The following is a 12,253-nucleotide window of genomic DNA, read 5'->3' as shown; positions in this document are numbered from 1 at the left end:
AGCTAAATGCCACTTTCCCTAAGTCCTTTTACCCTATTTTGCAATTCCACCACACTTGGGAAAGATGTATTATCTTGATAACTCTGCAAAATCAACACCTATTTCTACAGGTTGTGTATCTTCACTGTTGTGGTGGTTTGAAGTAGCTTTTTAGTTAAGGGAAGAAATTATAGCAGTTAAGGGAAAAAAACATGGTCAACTTGCGACAACCATTTAACCACGAACTGTAATTTCAGCTTTATTATAAATAACTTCAAACACAAAGGCCATGAGCAGGATGGTCTAGGCCTCTCCATGCACGCTAACAAAAATAATAAAAAAAAAATAAAATTAAAAAAAAAAATCAGAAAAAAACCCCAAAGTGCAAACCAAAAACCTCCACGTTACAAAGCACGTTTCTCAAGAGAAAAACCTTCTTACCCACACTATGGAGTTACAGTCACTACCCCAAGCAGAAGGAAGGCAGGTGGGGTGATAAATAACAGGTGGGGCCATAAGTAACAGATAAGGTGATAAATAACATGTGGGGCAATAAACAACAGGTGGATAATGGCAGCAGAGTCAGTACTTGCCTTTAGAGCTCCTTCAAGCCCCAGTGGTGGGTTTGCAGGCTGTACTCGGTCCCGATGGCCGCTCTGGGGAAACACAGCAGAGCACAAAGGCAGATAGGAAATAAAGGTGTAAAAACCCCGCAGTAAGGCGGTGTGGTTGTCTGGGTTTGTTTGTTGTTTTTTTTTCCCCCTTTCATTACCAGCGTCTTTTCAAGCCTGATAAACTCGGCGGGGTAGGGAAGAATGAACTGCCTGGAACTGTAACCCAAAACCAGAAAGGCGTCAGAAGGGCAATAAAGAGAACAGTGCCAGGGCCAACACAACTGCGGGTGTGCGGGTGTGCGGCCGGGGCGCCTGCGGGCTCAGCTTGGGGGCATTGACACAACTTAAACCTGCCCCGGGTACCCTCAGCCCTCCCCGGGCATGGGATGCGCGCAGGGACGCGCCTGCTGGGCGGGAGCCTCGGCTGCTGAGGGGAGCTGAGGGCTCACCCCGGCCGGAGCTGAGGGAAGCTGAGGGCTCTCCCTGAGGGGAGCTGAGGGCTCACCCCGGCCGGTGCTGAGGGGAGCTGAGGGCTCACCCCGGCCGGAGCTGAGGGAAGCTGAGGGCTCACCCCGGCCGGAGCTGAGGGGAGCTGGGGGCTCACCCCGGCCGGAGCTGAGGGGAGCTGAGGGCTCACCCCGGCCGGAGCTGAGGGGAGCTGAGGGCTCTCCCTGAGGGGTGCTGAGGGGAGCTCCCAGGGCTCACCCCGGCCGGTGCTGAGGGGGCGCTGACGGCTCACCCCGGCCGGTGCTGAGGGGGCGCTGACGGCTCACCCCGGCCGGTTCTCCTGGCGGGGACTGTCCCGATCCCGATGCCCGAGGCTGTCCCGGCCCCTCGGTCCCTCAGCGCGGCGCCGTTGCCGTGGCAGCGCGGGAGCGACCATTGGGCGCCGCCGGCTGGGGGAGGCCGAGGCGAGAGCCGATCCCGTGCGGGGGGCGCGGAGCTCGGCTGAGGGCAGAGCCTCATTTATCACTGAACCGCCGAACTGCCTGAGCTGGAAGGGACATTAAAAATCGTCCAGTGCCACACCTGCCGTGGCAGGGACACCTTCCACTTGTTGCTCCCAGCCTGGCCTTGGGCACTTGCAGGGATCTAGGGGCAGCCGCAGCTGCTCTGGGCATCTGCGCCAGGCCTGCCCACCCTCACAGGGAACAATTCCTTCCTAATCTAAACCTGCCTTCCATCAGTTTAAAACCATTGCCCCTTGTGCTGTCACTCCACGCCCTTCTAAAAACTCCCTCTCTCTCCTTTTAATGCGCCCCCTCCCATCTCATTCCAACCTTTATCCCAAACTTCTGAAAGCGTCCCTCTGTTTTAAGCCAGGCTTTTCTATGGTTTCACTCTGAGGTATTATTTATTCACCACTCTGGAGGAAGCAATCTGCACTTCCTGCTCGTTTAGTGCCGTGCTTTCAGTAGCTGAAATCTAAATCAACCTTGCTGAGAGCAAGGAGGCATCAAATGGCTTTTTTTTAAAAAAAAAAAAAAAAAGTTATCCCATTATCCACACTAACCTTTAGTTAGTGCTCAGAGCTAAACATCCTTGTGATGTTTAATTTTTCACAAAAGCTGTATTTATGCCCACCCTGTAGACTTGTGCACTTGTAGGTCCATGCATCACACTTCAACTATTCCACACCAGGTATTTATGTCTCTGCCAATAAATGATAATTCCCATGCCTCCCCCTCAAAGGATACCTGAAGTGTATGGCAACACTCGAGTTTTTATCGCTTATATTGCTGAAGTTTATTTGCTTTGAGTCGTGTCCTTCCAATTTTGGTGGCTTGACCATTATTTATAATTGATGCTCCTTTAGGGGATAAACAGCCTCCACAGAAAACCTGGAGATTCAGGAAAAATCATGATCCAAGCCAGGATTTAATAAGGACAAAGTATTATCTGTTTGAAATTTATGCACTCTAAACTGTATTTCATTTGGCGAATTTGCATTTGTCCCATATGTATTCAAGCTAGGAGGCACACAATAACTTACACCGTTTTTCTTCACTATATAATCTGTCTGGCAGTAATTTTCCTTCATCATCCTGGTTACAGCACAGTTTTCAAGATTTTTTTTTTACCCTGACAGGCAATTTGAGTGGAGAGCCTGCAGAAACACATATGGATTTATGGAATTTTTGATCTTGAGAAGGAACTCAAGTAGTTTGCATAATGTGTAATCAACCTGAAAATATCCTGTATTCTGGACCTTACCTGGAGTATTGTTTTGTAGTGTTATAACATGTTCTTCCCTGTAGGAGAATCATATTATTAGTAGCCAGTTGAATACAGTTTTTAATATTCTATAATAATGCCTTCCTGAAAGAGATCCCATTGTACATGTGATATTTTTCCGTTATTCTCAAAGAAAGTAGAAGCAATACACTATTCTACATAAATTATGTTAAAACACTCAAGACTACTTTTAATTATAAAGTTTCCACTAGGAAAAATGCGATTTTAGATGTAAGATAATTTCCTGCAGAAAAATTGGCACTCAGCATCCAGAACTTAAATGATTCATAGTGACTTTGTGAGCTTTGGATCGAGTGCTTCAGCTGGAAGAGCATCAAGAGCCTGTTTTGCTGAGGTTTGTCCCCTTAGATTTACATGCATGGGAGATGAAGTAATGCAGGATTTGATGCTGGCATTCTCTATGTCACCGTATTTATAATTAGATTATTTAACTTTCACGCTCAGTTGTATTTTTATTTCATTTACCAAGATCTGATTTTCATAAACATAATTCCCTATTTTTGCAATCAGCTTTCACAAACGTAGATCACACAAAGAAATCAGTGCTTGCCTGATTTCTCATGGAGTCACTTTTATTGGAAGTAAACGTAAAGTTTATAAGGAAAATAAAAACTGAAATTCAACTCAAATCCATCTGGTGGAGTTGTACTATAAGTTATAAACCTTTTGTGTTTCTGTTGCCATTCTCTTCCTTTGTTCTCATACTGCTCCTGACAAAAATGAACCAGATTTGTTAACTTTGTGGGGCTTTTTATCCATATTTAAATATTTTTAACTGGTTTTGAAGCTCTGTATTTGTAGCCACAGTTAGAAAGAACTTCTGAGCACAGAGGTGACTGAGGCATCAAGGGACTGACCAAAAGTGGCTTTTACCAACCCACATTCCTACTTTGATTTGCAATCCCTTACATTTGTTTCAGGCTTTAGATGAGCTCCCAGATCAACATTTCTGAGGTTGCAGGACTGTGAGTTACATTAACACTGGAAATGAAGAATGATCAAGAAATGTAATTTAATTTTTTCACAAGCTGCCTTTGATCACTTTCCATAAACTTTGGTACAGTTCGAATTCCACTTTCATGACCATTAACCAAAGGCCAGTTTTAAAATCTCATAAACCAGGATCTGCAGGAAATTAACTTTAAATTTGCTCTGGAACTGCTTGTTCTTATGACCAGGCAAGAAATAGAAGTAACATCATTTTACTTACCTGATGACTTTCAATAAATAGACTTTCAATAAAAGCAGGGTATTTTTAGTCCTCAGGAGGAGATTGTGTTACTTATTAGTTGTGAGTTATTTGCTCCATTTTGTCCATACAGAAAGAACATTGTTTTCCCTCTTCCTCCCCTGTTTTTAGCTGCAGAGGCACTCATGGAATGACAGCAACCAATCAGATGAAGACATTTTACTTTTAGTCACATCAGATCCCATTTAAGATGGTCTGGAATATTAAAATTATTTCAACTCAAGGGAAACCCTGAACAGCTTTAATCCCTTTTGTTTGATAGGAGAGAGCCAGTTAAATCCATTGGGGAGCAAAACCCAAGCAGGGTTGGATTTACTGCACATGAAATTGCCACATTCAGTCATTTTTTATCTTTCTTCATAGAAAAAAAAGATTTCCTTGCTCAGCCAGAGCTTGTGGTTTGATCACAAACCTTGGGCTCAGCCAAGCACAGGCAGAAATGAACTCAACACCTCCAAGCATCAGAGTTCCCCTGATGAAAAGAGATGTTCACCTCAAGGTGTGTGGTGCAGACCAGGACATTAATTTGTGCCTTCAACTAAAAACACACAGTGCCTTTATTGGCCCTGCTTGACTCAAAACTCAACCCAAAACATCCAAAATTGGAGCCAAGTTGGAAGTTTTTTGTGAGGCCAGGTGATTTTCAGGTTTCATTGCCACGTTTCAGGCTCTGTGACCTGCAGCCTGCACATCTGAAGGTAAAGCAAGGCTGATGCCTCCAAGGAAAAGCACTTTGCAGTAATAAATGGGAGGATTATCTCCAGTGCTTCCAGTGAATACAGCTGCTGGGCAGTGTTTTATTTGTTCACTTTATAAGGATAAAAAAAAAATGAACTTGTTTTAAGCCATTCAGGTTTAAGACAGGCTTTATCTGCTTGGAAAGAAAGATTAGCACTTATTAGAGCCTAATCTTAATGATATCCATTTATAAGTAGGGCTTCAAATTTCCTAAAACATTTAAACACGATGAAATATAAAAACTTAAGACAGCTGAAGTCTTCAGAGAGGAAAAAAAATTGAAAACCTGAAGATTTATCTACAAAGATTAAAGTAGCTTTAGTGGCAAAGCCCTAGGAAAATAAAATAAAATATCAGAAGGAAAATGGAAGCTTTTGCTGTGTCTGTACAAGGCAAATTAAGTTATAGGTGTGGTAAAGTGGCTTAAGAAATTATGAAAATGTAACCATTTAGCTGATGTTTCATAGCCAAAGCATCACAACTGTTTACCTTTGTCTAATCCTTTGTTTTTCTGAATCTTCAGTCTTTGTTTTTCGTAGAGAAGAGTGTTACTGCACTGAGGCATTTTCAGGTTTTAAAAAATAAAAATGATGCTTTTTTATTTATTTTTTTTCCCCACACTGTAGGAAAGAGAGAACATAACTCTTGTTTTTGTGCAGGTATTGAAGTGCAGCAGCAGGGGAGTTCCTGGCTGATTACAGGGTGAGGCAGGTTACAAACACTGCCTTGCAGAAATTCCACACTTTAGCACTGAAATTTCCACCTCTGCCCAGGATCATCCTTCCCTTTGACCCAAAAGCTTCCCCATCCCGAGTGAAAAGGTGTTTTGTGCCCAACCCTAAGAGGAGCCTGGATAAGAAAAGCCTTTTCCTGAAGGTTTTCAGTGGAGGATGGGTGTGAGGAGCTGGAAGCCAGATAAGTGCAGGGATCTCCAGAGCTGAGAGGGCTTTGCCAGCAGGTTCAGGGCGTTTCTCCAGGTGTGCCTGTCAGGAGATGTCCCCACCAACCTGAAGATCAGCATGGCAGCGCCGACTGCAAACAGATGGATGTTTCCTGGGCATGCAGGGAATGGGCAGCTGGGTTTTTATGGAAGGCTGGGCTGAATTTGCTTTGCTTCTGCTCGCCTGATCCACGATGACACATTTTAAACGCCCAGGGTTATACAGATGTGAACCAGAACTCACCTTGCATCCTTTCTTCTGCTGCTCAGGCTCACAGCCCTGCTGTTCTTTCCTGATACCCCAAATTCCTCAGTGCTGCTTTCCACAGAGCCACTGAAAGACTTTTGCTGTCTTTCCATGATTTGCTGTTAATACAGTTCTCAAACAGCTCCTGGCTGGTTTAGGGCATCTTTTACCTAAACTCAACACAGAATTCTGTTGTTCGAAGTAGTTAGGAACATTTTCCTTCCATTTTCAAAACTCCAGCACCTCAGTTTCTTTCCATTCCACAATAAGAAAAACCAGGAATCGGGAATTTGGTTCCAATAACATGCACAAACTTCCTAGAAAGATTGAAACTGAGAAATCCTCAACTGAACTTTATCTATTGGCATTCACTTGGCACGGTTGGTGAGTGCACCTCACTTTTGCAATTCATCTCTGTAATAGATTTGCAGAGCTTCTTCAAAGCCTTGCCAAGTTATTTCAGGTGTCATCATCAATATTTTCTTCAAAAATTGGATATGAGAAACAGAAAATGGGCAGTTTATATGTGAATAATGATTAGCTTGAGCAGCAATACCAAACCATTTCCCGTAGCCCTGGTAGAAATAGTTCAATGATTCTACATCTATAAAAGAGGGTAAGACACAAAAAAGAATGCAGATGACAGCCCAGTTTTACAGCCAGAATGCCAACAGATCATCTTTTAAAGCATTTTCACTGGAATTGCTTACAAATATGAGGAAATGTTGCTTATTTAGCACATCTGTAGGGGAGAGCCAGAGATGCTTCCCTAGAGAAGAGCTTTTTAATATAATCATTTAAATAATTCTGTCTTGCAAAAGTTTGCAGTTTTACTAGACTGTAAGAAACATGATAAGGGTGGTTTGGTCTTCTTGTATTAAATTCCTCTTTGTAGCTAAACCACTGCAGTGGTTTATTGAAACATGAAAAATCAAAAGCTCAGATCCTGCTTTTCTGGACTGGGAGGGATGTCAGCTCCTAGAAGTCATATTGCTGTCATTTGTGATTTGCTGAATAACTGTGATCAACAGGCAGACCTTACAGAGGGCACTGGGATGAAGGTGGGACGGAAAAGGGGTGGGAGAAAAATTCATTTGTGCATCCTCCAAATCTCTGTGGTGTTAAAGAAAGGACTTGCCTCATTCCTGGTTTAAGTTGCTGGGAAACTTTCCATTCTAAACCATCTTTGCTAGTTCTGTGATAAATAGAGGAGGGTGAGAGGGAATGTTGGGGAGAAATTGTTCCCTGGGAGGGTCGGGACACCCCAGCACAGGTTCCCAGAGCAGCTGTGGCTGCCCCTGGATCCCTGGCAGTGCCCAAGGCCAGGCTGGGAACATCTGGGCTTGGAGCAGCCTGGAACAATGGGAGGTGTCCCTGCTATGGCAGGGTTGGAATGAGATGAGATTTAATGTCCCTTGCAGACCATTCTGGGATTCTGTGAGGTTCTCGAATTTCTTGCTGCAGGCTGTCAGAATTCTGAATGTCTGGAGAAATGACTTTCATCAGTTCTGTACAAGTTTGCAAGATGCAAACTTTGAAAAGCTTTTTCTCCTTCATGAATTTAGTATCAGAAATGCTCATTTCATTTCGTCATAGAGCCCCTTGAGTGGAACCTGGAGCTCTGGACAAACCATTTAAAGGCAGTGACAATGAATGGGAGAGGAAAACTTCTCAGGAAGCTCATCTGAAGCATTGACTGCAAATTCTTTCATTCTATGCAAGAATTCCTTTCTTGATTTCATTTTAAGAACTACAACTCTCAATATATCCACATCTCACACAGTCTGCTCCATATCCCTCTGAAAAAGGGGGAAAATTTACCCCTGGATCATCTCAATGAAAGAGATCTCCAACATTTTTGACCTCCCAGCACAGCTGGGTTTCTCTGATTTTACACTGTGATTTTGGCCTTAAGGTATCTCAGTCCTGCCTGAATTCTGCTGGAGATACCAGAGTTCTTTCCCAGCTGGAATTCCTGCTGTGCTTTTCACAGAAAACTCCTGACAGGACTCCATAATTAAATGTAATCATTGTAAACACTGGTACCCCCACGGTGAGCCCTTATTCCATGTAAAATCCCACAAAAAATGTAATCCCTGTCTCACAACTGCATAAGGGGTGTTAAAGTTACACCCTTGCTCATGGCTCCACCAGAATTTTATGGGAGAAGTTAGCACATGGTCAATGTTTGAACAAAAATGCCTTCATAGTGCAAATGTTGTAGTCTGGTTGTTGGGTTGTTACCAGGCAGAAATATCCATCAGGAAGTTGCTGACAATCCTGCAAATAAAGAAGGAAAGGATTCACCTTGTGACTACAAAAAAAACAACAACAAACCAAGCAAATACTGCTGGATTAAGAACAAAAAATGAAAAGGGGAAAAAACGCTTCCAATTTAGAAGAGCTTCACTGGAATCCTTTTTTTTTATATATCCCAAGAAGCAATAGAAATTAATCATCTCTGCTGGCATGCCAAAGTTAGAGACTAAAACATTGGTCCTGCAAGTAAATACAAGTGAAGGTCTTGCTGTTAAAAATTCATGTAAAAATCATTCCAGCAGAGGAATAAGATCAGATATTTTCTTTCAGTTCCAGCAAGCTGACAAAGGAAAGAATTAGATACCAAGTCACAGCGTGCATGAATTAATCAATATGGATTTCAAATGCATCTCCGTGAGAGCTGCAATAAGAGGAGCAGACAATTATTGCATGGCCAAAACCAAGCTGCTACAGAAACAGAATTTTCTTCTGACATTTAAGTTTCTAATCTTTTTTTTACCACTTAATGAATAAAAACTGTACTTAATTGCTAATAATGAGATTGTAATTTCAGAAATTAGACCTTATACGCTTTATATTTTTTAAACCAAATTATCTTTTTCAGCACTCCCGAAAAAAAACATGGGGCCTACATATTCAAAGGGAAGGGGAATTTATTTAATGCTAATCATTACTGTGAACTTTGGGTTTTCATCAGTTGCTAAATGGCCTTGGCATTAGAAAATACCACAGTGATAGGTAATGTCACAGAACATTAACAATTCCATTTTTCTTATCAATTAGGCTGACCTTACCAACACTTATTATTTATTTGAACAAGAAAAATCTAAACACATCATGGATATTACAGTCCAGCTACCACAGAGTTCTCTTAATGCTTTTCCTTACCCAAGGCTTTCCATAATTCATCTCTGAAGACACTAATAAAAACAGCAATTGTATAATCAGTAAAAGCAGGGATTTCTTTTCTTTTGTTTTTACATATCCTACAAATGATCTGCCATTTACTCAAACCCATCATTTAAGAAATAGCTCCATTCTCACATCAGAAAACAGCAGATTTTTTTTATTAAAGGCATTTTTGTCAATAATGATAGTGTGGAAGGATGTGGGGAATTTTCTGTCTCCTCTCAGCACCCCTTTGGCAAATGGAAAACATAAAATGGCATAAAATAATGGACTAAAATAAAATAATCTAAGTGGCAGTGGAGATGCTCAAGAAAAGGGGTTCACGACTGAAAATGTGCTGGTTGCAAATGAAAAGTTGACACTGGCAAACTCCATCATAAAAATAAGGTTAAATTACCTCCAATTCCCTCCTAGCATCCTTGCTGGAGGTAATAAATCATTGCTCAGCTTTAAAACAAGTTGAAAAGCAGATTAAGGACCAGAAAACCAAACCAGAAATTAACTTAAAGGCAAAATTTACATTTCCAAGGTGTAACACTAAAATGGAGGCAACTGTCAGGGCCCAGAGCCCTGGGTGTCCTGGAGTTGGAGTTTCTTCAAATTCTTTGTTTCAAATTAAATTACGAGAAACATCCGTGGACATCCTCAACATTTCTTTGTCAATCCTTGTATTTTCACACTGACAAACAACAAAAGATAATGGAAAGAAGTCACATTGATAAACATATATTTAGAGTTTTTTTCTCTTCTTGCTCCTGAACTTTCTGAAGCCAGGCTCAGGTAATTCCTTTGTGCTACCACTTCCACAGCTGAAGGGTTCGGCCTAAGCTGAGCTCCTCCTCTTTTGGGGATTGTTGCAAAATCTGATAATTCCCAAAATTGTGAGAAAAATGGCTCGAATAGAGGCAAAAAGGTTTGCCCAGTAATTGATAATGATGAAGGCAATAATTAATATTTTATAAACATGGAGAACCCCCATTTATATTAAATTACCAATTCTTGTTCTCTGGGGAAAATGCAGCATCTCAGGGAAAAAAATTCAAGTTGCAGCATGGCCAGGTCCATCCTTAGAGCTCTTCTCCAAGACAGGGACTCTGTGCTTGGTGAATTCCCAATATCCCAATTCCAGTGATATTTGTCAAATATCATTCTGCACGACAATATTAAGAAATGTTTCCAAGGGTTGGGAATCTAAAGAAAATCCCTGATGTTTGGAGCCCCTGTCCCTTCCAGATCAGCTGTTCATGTGAACAAACCATGGTGCTGCTGACTTCCAATTCCACTGGGCAGCTCCTTGAATCCATCACAGATCAGAAGTTCGATGCAAAGCAAACATTTAGGACGTGGGAGAAAGTGGAGAATAACTGGCAAAAAAATTATTCTGAAAAAAACCCAAAAAACTGTAGAGGATTTACCATCTGTTTTGTTTTCCATCCAGGTACTTCTGGGCTCCAAACAAGCTTTTGTGCCTTGGAAATTCACCAGTTTTCTGAAAAAAATCCCTTGTTGCTATGGAAATACCATCCCTTCCCGATGAATACTTCTTGATGGTGGAGGACATTGGCAAGACTAAATGTAAACTTTTTGGGTTTTTTTTAAATGATGTGTCAGACAAAAGCGGCTGGAGCAGGGAGAATTCCTCAGCCCCCAAAAACCACTCGTGTTATCATCACCTGCATGTGAGGAACATGTGTGATGGGGTCATTATCCATCCCCAAAACACATCCAGGGTCCCCTGGAGCTCCTGGCACGGCTGCTGTGGAGAGCAGGGCTGAGCTGAGGGCTGGCTCCGTGCCCAGAGCTCTGTTTTAATGAAACACAAAGTTGAGAGGGATCAATAACGCTCTCCCCTCCCAAACAGCCCGTTAGAGCAGGCTTTGGGAAGGTGATGGGGAAGGAAATTAGATGTCTGTGAAAACTGGCAACATTCCTGTCAGGTTCACACCACGGAGGCTGCCTTGTCATTCTGTGGCAAACCTCAGCAGGGGGATAGAGAACAGAATGAAAGACAAGAGCGTGTGAAAAGAACATGAGAGAAAACCTCTTTTTTCCCCCCCTCTCCCCTTCCTCCCACTTGTTTTTTCTCTCTTCGTGCATCCCAGCAACCCCCAAGTGAAACTCCCCCAGATGTGACCCTCAAGATGAGCAGCCAGCCAGAAAAACAGAGCTGGTGATGTTGAAACCCCCACTCAGAGCCCTCCCATAAACACAACCTGATGGCAGCTGAGGCCGCTATCGACCCCTGAGTAGAGTGGGAAATAAAATGAAGCCACCCCTTCAGAATTAAGACCTAATCCATCCTCTTGCAGCTCAGACTCGTGCAGTGATTTATGACCGAATTCCTCCCACCCCTAGGATGCACTCACCATCACAAACAGGCTCAGGGACCACTCAAAAAAATTAAAACGCAGCTCAGCATAAGCATGGCAAATCTGTCTGTTAACCTTGTGGGTTTCTTCAAAGGGTAATACCCAATGGAAGTAATTTCAGAAGCAACACATGAAACTGAAAAAAAAAAGCAATTTAAAGATGGTGTGCCAGTGAGATCTTGTGGTTCTCTAATAAATTGATGTCAGGAGCTGAAATTTTCACAGAATCCCAGAGTGGTTTGGACTGGAACATTAAAGATAATACAGCTCCACCCCTGCCATGGACAGGGGCACCTGCCACTGTCCCAGGCTGCTCCAAACCTCAGTGTCCATCCTAGCCTTGGACACTTCCAGAGATCCAGGGGCAGCCACAGCTTCTCTGCGCACCCTGTGCCTCACCATCCTCACAGGGAAGAATTTTTCCCTAAAATCCAATCTAAACCTGCTCTGGCTCTGTGGGAAGCCATTCCCCCTGGTCCTATCACTCCAGGCCCTTGTCAATTGTGCTTTTCCATCTCTTCTCTCGGCTCCTTTCAGGTACTGAAAGGCTGTGGTAAAGTCACCTCAAAGATTTCTCTTCTCCAGGCTGAACAATCCCAATTCTCCCAGCCTTAGAGCAAAGCTGCCCATCCCTCTGATCATCCTGGTCTCAGACTCCCTTCCTGTGCTGGG

The sequence above is a fragment of the Poecile atricapillus genome, chromosome 8 (assembly GCF_030490865.1).
Source record: "Poecile atricapillus isolate bPoeAtr1 chromosome 8, bPoeAtr1.hap1, whole genome shotgun sequence".
Taxonomy (NCBI): Eukaryota; Metazoa; Chordata; class Aves; order Passeriformes; family Paridae; genus Poecile; species Poecile atricapillus.
This window is presented reverse-complemented; position numbering follows the sequence as displayed.